General features: G+C 49.9%; 1 long non-coding RNA gene across 5 annotated transcripts in view; it reads left to right on the forward strand.

Annotated features, from left to right (window-relative positions):
- Nucleotides 1–5,186, forward strand: part of LOC101749477 — a 50,319-nt gene extending 45,133 nt beyond the window's left edge. For 4 of the 5 annotated variants that reach the window (XR_005862208.2, XR_005862217.2, XR_005862207.2 and 1 more), the window contains one exon: nucleotides 273–5,186. This is a non-coding gene — a long non-coding RNA (uncharacterized LOC101749477). The remainder of the gene's footprint in view (nucleotides 1–272) is intronic. The other variant, XR_006930844.1, reaches the window with a different exon arrangement.
- The last annotated feature ends 3,201 nt before the right edge of the window (nucleotides 5,187–8,387 follow it).

Consider the following 8,387-nt stretch of genomic DNA (forward strand, 5'->3'; position numbering starts at 1 on the left):
GTGGCTGAGTAGTTGGATGAAAATAATCAATAGTTCTTGTCCACTAATGAATGATTTTCCAGCAGTTGCCAGTGTAAATAGGTTTCATTAAAACAGCAAATCCTCCCAAACAAGAAAATTAATGGGAGCTTATGAAACCTATGAAATTGCATGGGTCTGACAGTGATGACAAATATCTACTATTGTTATTTTTGGTAAACAGATTTTCTTTTCAATTTTCAGCCTTGTCACTTAAATAATAATACTTAGCAAATCCATTGTTCCTTTCCCAGAAATCTTCAAGTGTCTCAAGCCTCAAATCTGCGAATGGCTTCAGCCCTGGGCAAGAAATCACCCCTTTCCTGAGCAGCCCCAGTGCCCTTTCTCAGCTCTTGTCATGTCATCCCTGCAGCTGCACCAATAAACTGGGCATTTTTGGAGTTTAGTTTTCAGATGAGCCCGCTTCAAATCAATGGAGCTGCTGCTTTTCGTGACTCCTGGGAATAAGATGGCGTGGAAACAACCCACGGCCATGCCCAAATAAGAAAACTAAAAGAATTATTGGTTTTGGTCAACCTGGAACATGGCTCTTTTTGCCCTGACATTTTCCTAGAGGAAAGTGAAACTCTTCATCTACAGATTCAAAAAGTCCCAAAGGCACTCTGTCAGACATCTCCCAACGTGCTCTCTCAGTTATTGCTGGATGGATCAGAAGTTCTCCAGGGAGCAGTGAAGATGTTTTTGCGGGCTACATAACCTCAAAGGCTGAAAATACTCAATTCCAGTGTCTGCTTCTTGCTTCCAGAGGAGATATCTGCTCTTTGTCTTCATCTTCATCGTCATCATCTTTGTCTTTGTCTTCATCATCTTTGTCTTCATCTTTGTCTTTGCTTTGTCTTTGTCCTCCTTCTCCTTCTTTCTCTCTCTCCTCTTCCTCTTCCTTTTCCTCCTTCCTCCAGCTCCTAAATCCCCACCTTCCCTCCTTTCCTTCTCCCCATCATGCATTGCATGCTGAATGCAGGAGGCTCTCAAAGGCAAGAGTCGGCCTGGGACACTCTTACCCACAATAGCAGTGGTGAACAGAACCCAGGTTTTCAGCCAGGAAATTTCACTGGTAATCTCCTGCGAGGGAGGCACTCCCATTTTTCATGATGGTTGGCCCTTGCGGGATATGGATGAAAAGAGAAAGCATTTCATTTGCTCTTTGAAAACTGGAGCTATAGATCAAGGCCCTGCTCAGTCCCCTGAAGACTAGAAATGGGATTTTTGCAAGAATTGAGGCTATCCTCTCTGAAAACTAAAACAGTTATCTACACTTTCATCGAGAGGTCAGCAGTAGAGATTTTTCTCCAACAGCTGGATAAATCCAGGCTGTTAGTGCCTCTCCTTCCCACTGTTCTCTGTTATTGCTTTTCATTACGTGAAGGGTGAGGAACAAGCAAATACCTCTGCTTTCTAGCTTTGCCCTTGCCCGTTTGTACAAAGCAGCCAAACATTTCCTTCTGACACTCAGGACCCAAGCACCTTTGGTGTCTGATATTTCTCCTTGGATGCCGTGGTCTGGATGCAGTTGCTCAGGGCTGCTTAATCCTACCAGATGGCATAGAAATGTTATTTTTTGGACACAGGCACTCCTCTTGCCGGGTATGGGTGCCACGGGACCAGGGCATCCTTTGTCACCTGGACCCATTGTGATCTCCTGTAACACTGGGCAGGAGGGTTTGCGGAATCACGCTGCATCCTGCGTCCCTGAGCCTTGCAGCCATAAATCCTTTGCCTCTGCCACAACTGTGATTGAGCCTGCCTGGCTTAATTTATTTCTCCAGAGCCCACACAGTTATGGTAGAGATGATTGCCTGCTCAAGGAGCAGCACTTGGGATGAAATCTTTTCCTCTTGAGAGTGCTGCTGGAAAAACAAGGCAGTGTCCGTGAGCTGCCAGCAATCCCCATGTAGGCATTGTCTTTGCTTGGCCACTTCTTTGCGGTGCTCTCATCCTTCCTGACCTCTCCCCTTCTCTCCCTTCCTTTAAGTCCTTTTCTCTCTGTTTCATTTCTACCTATGTCTCTTCCTCTTCAGGTTCCTCGCTAGGCACTGGAGCTGATTGCAGTGGTGATCCAGCAAATCACAGTAGTGATGCTGCTGATGGAATAACTCCTTGGGGTTCCACGCGGTTGCTGTGCGGGCACTGAGTTTCAAACTGCAGAAAAGGAGCAGGAAAGCCTGATATTTGGGTGCATCAACTGGAGCTTTCATCCCCACCCCAGGGAGATGGGTTTTGGAGCCCTAGCAGTCTGCCCACCCTATGGACATGGCCAGATACCCCCAGTTCCTTCCCAAGCACTGCTACCCAGAGAGGTGCTCTGTCCTGGCTATGGGAGTTGAGCACGAATAACTCACAAATAATGGAAATCCCCACCATGTGCCCCCAGCATTGGCACGGCTCAGAGCCCTGCAAGAAGCGCGCTGCCTTGTTTGTCACCTGAAGCACTTGGAAAAATTACACAAATCCATCAATGTAATGAATCTTCTCAGCAGTGGCGAATAGACAGAGACAGACAGGCACTCAGCTGAAACAAGTCATCTTTAAAAATTAATACAAAATAAACAGCTGGCCTTTCGCTCCGCTTCCAGGTGGTGGCTGCGTGGTTTGGGCGAGGGCTGGGCAGGGATCAATGATGGTTCCCAATGGGATCACGTCCCTGGGGCAGGGAAGTGTCCTCTGCCGTGTCCCTGTCACTGTCACAGTGTCACCTCCATCTGCTGCTGCTCCAGGAATGGTGGTGCAGCGCGGCAGTCAGTGTTGCACTGCGTGAGTGACTGCTTAAGAAACAGCCAAATCTTTGGGAATGCCAAAGCCTCATCACCTCCCTACAGCCTTGCCAGGCTTCTGCCAGCCCTCTGGGCTCTCACATCAGTTTGTCAGTGTCTGATGGAGCTTGTACACTCCTCAGAGGACAGGCTGAGCTTGCTCTCCTGCTTGTCACGATGTGGGCTCCATAAATAATTAACAGCGGTGCTGCTTCTGCCCTCGAGCTTTCATTTCATTACCCAGGAATAACATACCCACCTATATACGTGTGTATGTACATGTCTGCGTGTAATACGCATCCATATGTACTTACATTGCTTAAACATCTGTTTCACCGGCCAGCCTCTCTGCTTTTCCTTCGGCCATGGCTCTGTCTCCCTGCTGGTCCCAAGGGCAGGCAAGCAGCAGAAGGCGCTGCTCTCGACCGTGAGCATCCCACCAGTGCTCCAGCTGCTCCTGCTCTGAGGCCAGGCTATTTACGAGGTACCCATGGGGCTGCCCTTGCCCTGCAGAGTGTGGGGATGGAGAGCGGGGAGGAAGACGGATGGATCCTGAATTGAGGTGAATTTATGGGGCTTTGCGATTCCTGCTGCTGTATGTCTCCGAGAAATGACACCGCCACTTCAGGAGCAGAGATTAATCTGAGCCGGCAGGAGAAGGACAAAACAAATCATCTACTGCAGGAATCTCATTTGATGCCTGTTAGTAAAAGCACTGCGATGAATGGCTTTTGTAAAGACCGCGTAGTACAGGCTTTTTTTTTTTCCTCCCTTTTCTCCATTCGTCTGCAAATTGAGGTCTGTGAGGTGTGTGGTGGAGGCACCCCAGGGTCACTCATGGCCAGGCACAGGACAAGGACTCCCAGCAGCTTTGTGCACTGTGAGACAGGAGAGCAAAAAAGGGAAGGCAGAGCTCCCAGCGCGTCGTACCCAAGGAAGGAATCCTTCGCTTTTGTTTTTAAAAGGGCATTGATTCTCACGTCCTGCAGAACACGGGGTCGGGGCAGCCTGCAGCCCCAGACAGAACATCCCAGTGCTGCTCTGCATCCCAGCCAGCAGCAGCTGGATGCGGCCCAGTGGGAGCAGTACCAGCACCGAGCACTCCTCCCGCACGCCGCTGTGCATCCCAGCTCAATACAGAATCAATTGGATTGATCTTTTTTTAAGGTGCAGCCTCCGAACGGCTGAGACTGTGAGAGACGTGGCTAAGCACGCACTTCCACAAAATAATTTGTCAGGCCCCGCTGTAGAAACCTAATGATGGCTGTAATTTATTGCTGACAGACGATATTTATCACCGCAGCATCCCCTCTTTCTCTTCCTCTGTCTCGTTAGGAATGGCATCAATAATGTTTATTGTAGCTTTTAATTTTTTATCGCTGGTATTCTTACCTGTGCTGCTGAGGGCTGCAGGAGATGGGAAAGGCGTCAGAGCAGATGGAGGCTCAGCTCTGTGCTGAAGGGTGAGCGATGAAGGCTGGAAGTTCCTCCTGCGTGCCCATGCAGGGAGCGTGCAGTGCCAGAGAGCACCCCGATAGCAGGGAAAAGTGAGCTGTTCCCATAAAGCTTACTCCCTCTCTTCTGAGCCTTTGGACCTGTGCAAGGGATGCTCAGACCCAGCAAAGCAGTGGCATTGCTTTGGTTTTCCCCAGACGCTGCTCCCACGTGGGGCTGGAGAAGGAACATCACCCCTCCGCTGCTGCACCTGCATTGCTGCGATCATCTCACACCTGATGATGCCCACAAGCCCTGTGGTCACAGTTCTTGTCCCTGAAAGCAACCAAAACCCCAACTCCAATCCTGAAATCTCCTTTTTTTCCCCTCGTTTTCCTACAGTTTTTCCTACCCTTGAGGAAATGTGCTGCACCAGGTTGTGATGCCCTATAAACCAGCACTTCCCAGAGGGGATTTCTTCCCCCTTTCCAGACGTGAATAATTACCCAGGCAGAGGCTGTTCCAGCCTCGTTACAGGAGCCTCTCAGACTAGCCGGTCATTTACAGATTAGATAGATGTTGCCCACGTTGTTCATAACTGATTATGGGATTGGCAGTTTGGCTCTCACCCAAAATTCAGAGTCCTGATTTAGCATAATTGGAAGTGAATGGCGGAGCAGGCTGGGGGATGGGGATGGTGCCTGCTGCTGATTTCCTAATGCCGGCTTTGGGGATCCCTGACAAGCTGCGGAGTGCTCTTTATAGGGCAATAACGTTTACGGTGTGGGTTGTCTGGGGGAGGAACTCCTGTGATGGCAGCAGCCACCTCCTGCACGTCCCAGATCGAAGCTGGAGAAATCAAGAATACCAGAAAAGCAACGAGGATGATATTAAAAAGTAATCCCTTCTGTGTCAAGGTGTGGGCTTTTTTGCTTATAGAAATTGTTCTTCTGCATTAATCTATTCTACTTTGTGCTATCCTGTCCTTTTACTGACTTCTGTTCCTCCCTTAGTTTATCCCACTAAATGTTGGCGTTCCCACTGTTGACCCTTCATGCACCCATAGCCTTCCTTGCACTTATTCTCACAGCCCCTCTCTGCTGGAGGCTCCAAGAGCACAGTGCAATCCATTGTGCAATCCACAATGCAATCCAGTTTGTCCTAAGCAATAACAAATACCCACGGCAGAATCAACACCGAGCTCCCGCATCCTCCCCTGCCAACACTAACCATGAAGCACTGGCACTGCTGCTGGATCTGCCTGCCCTGCTTTTAGCCACCCATTAGCAAGTCCTAAGCAGGTGGCAGGTCTCGCTCTGCAGAATGCAAGCAGTGGGGCTGGAGAGTGTCCGGGGGGGCATTTTGGGAGGGGCTGAGGGCTTTTCTCACCCCCAGCCCTCCTTACCCCTTCCCTCTGACCGCCACTCTCCTTCTGATGCTCTGGCAGAGCTCTGATTCCTGGTCCTGTGGCTTTGAGCTCATTTGTCAAACACAGAGATCTTCATGAAGGGCTGTTAGCAGAGCATTTACTTCCCATTTCTCATCCTACGCTGTCATTGCCTTCCAAGATTAATTAAGGGAAGAGGACAGGACATCTTGCCTTCCATTGGTTTCCCCCTTCCTGTACCTTTTGTACAGCCCCTTCATCTCCATTCATGACCTGAGCACCGCTGGGGAGCAAATATGCAACACTCAATAGTTCCCTCTTCTCTCTTGTGGGTAATACATCAAGGTGTTGGGTTTTTTTACCTCTTTGTAAGTAGAAGTGCTTTGGTGAGCCTCGTCCTGAACATCAATCCTCCCCAATGGCCTCAGCTGCCAACACTAAGCCAGAAAACATCCCAAATCCATTGACTTATGGCTGCTGTAAGTGCTTGTTTCAGGCTTACCACCCAAGTCCCTGGGGCCAGTGTTCTGGCAGTGCTGCCGGGCTTGCATGATGCTCTGCATTTAGGTCACCCTGTGGCAATTGGGTGCTTTCGTTCACTATTTGTGTTGATCAGAAACCGTGACCTATGGTTATGATAGAGAAGTGGTGATGCTGGCGTGCTTCTCACTCTTGCTGGCAGCACAGAGCCTTCAGCGAGCAGCCAGGATGCTCCCACTGGGCCTCGCTTCGGTCCCGCCTTTGCTGATGGATGGAGGAGATGCCTCCTCATGCATGTGTCAGCAGTGATCCAGAAAAGATTTGAGGGACGAGCATCTGTCAGCTGCTGTTTGCATCCCCCAGGTACCCACAGCCTGCCGTGCTGTGCGTTCGCAAGCCGCATCCCTGACATTTTGCCTCCCAGATGTGAGTCAGCCACAAAGAGGGAGAAAACTCACCCAGATCAGATGGTGGCTTCCCAATGAGATTCCCAAGTGTGGCTGGTGGGTGCAATGGACACCCCCATGGCACCTTCCCCGTGGTACCTTCCTTCACTGTGGCATGAAAGCAACAGGAACTGTTCCCTGAAATGAAGCAGGCAGGAGGAGGAGATGGAAGCATCCCAGCCTGTTTACCTGGCTTTCCCAGTGACTCATCCCAATGAACATCTCTCCCTGACTTTGCTGGGCTCCAGGTGCTGCCTTAGTGCAAGCTTGATCCCGTGTCTTTGTGAACCATCGCACTCTCAGCTCAGCCACCCCAAGCCACACACGGAATAAGGACACGAAGCAGCAGGTCCTCAGCTGATGTGCATCAATATGGATCTCCCACAGCCGGCGGAGCTGACTTACAACCAGCCGGGGAGGTAACCCAAAATGCTGCTCGTTGGAGCAAAAGAAATTTCTGCAGTAATTAGATCTGGAGCATGATTACCCAAAGGGAAACAAAAAACAAATGTGGGTGACAGATATTTCCAGGATAACTGCAGTTATTAATGCTTTTCTCTACCAGTGACAGGCACTAGGGATTAGTATTGCCTGAAAAAGTCTGGTTTACTGTGGGAAAAAATGAGGGCTGGAAATGAAGCAAGTAGAAGGCCATATGCTGCTCGGTGTGCTCGGGGGGTCCTGGGAGGATAGCTTTAGCCAAAACAACAAAGGCAAATATGTGAGGCATATGTGAGGAGAAACGTGAACCTGTTGCTTGTAAGTTACCAGTTTGAAAGAAAGGAAAGGGGAAAAAAAAAAAGAAGAGGGAACCTGTTATTCTCAATTGCTCAAGCCCTGAATTAGCAACCCTGTTTGTGAGTGCTGAGGCTATAGGGCTGGGTCTTGGGCTACAAATCTTCAGGTTGGCGTGAGCATGAAGCCTTGCCTGCCCTATGGCCTTGTGCTGAGTGAAGTGTGTGGTAGCACGAAGCAACAGCCCTGCATCACACACCATAGAGCCTTTCCCTCTGCTTGTTGCACGAGCTGTTGTCCTTCTCAGTATGGGAACGGTGGGAAAGGCACCTTCCCCGGGGAAAGGCTCGCATTGTGGCCTTGGTGCATAGCTTGGGCAAGCAACTCCATGCTCCAAATATGACCAAGAGCACGGCTGAGAGCCGAGAGCTGTGTGTGGGCTGCTTGGGGTGTGGGAACGGCACGGGCTCAGCCACCCCAGGGTTTTCTTTGGGCGTGCGCCTGTGAGCGTCTCCCTCTGCTCTGTGCATCAGTCAGCACGGCTGGCTGCCGAGAACCACATGGGCTCCCTGAAAGCCATCAGATCCTGCCTCGCTAAGAGGTTTGGAAGCAAGCAGGACTAAAACAACAACATGGGCTAGGCATTAAAATCAGGGTAAGGATGGCTTTTTTTCCTTTTGAACGTAAGGAGTGTTGACATTTGGGGAGTAACAAGATTAATTTCTAACATGGTTGTTTGCCAATAAGCGTAATTTGCAGCAAATTGTTTGTGTTCTGGTGTCTGCCCTGGCTCACGATCCCCATGGGTGCTGCAAAGGGCCAGGCCAGGCAGGAGGTCCACCCAGCTCAGAGCCCCATCTCCTCCTGCAGGTCCTGGGAGAGCACAGGACCTTTATAGCAGGCAGCTGAGACAGCCTGCCCACAATGAAGCTGGAAATCAGATATTTAAGAGACTATCCAAATCATACTGAAAGGACAAGGGGAGATGGTTTCAGACTAAAAGAGAGGAGATTTAGATTGGATATAAGGATAATAAGGAAAACCTTCTTATTTTACCATAAGAAGACTGGTGAGGCACTGACACAGGTCATACAGAGTGGATACTCCATCTGTGGA

This window comes from Gallus gallus, chromosome 9, assembly GCF_016699485.2.
Source record: "Gallus gallus isolate bGalGal1 chromosome 9, bGalGal1.mat.broiler.GRCg7b, whole genome shotgun sequence".
Classification (NCBI taxonomy): Eukaryota; Metazoa; Chordata; class Aves; order Galliformes; family Phasianidae; genus Gallus; species Gallus gallus.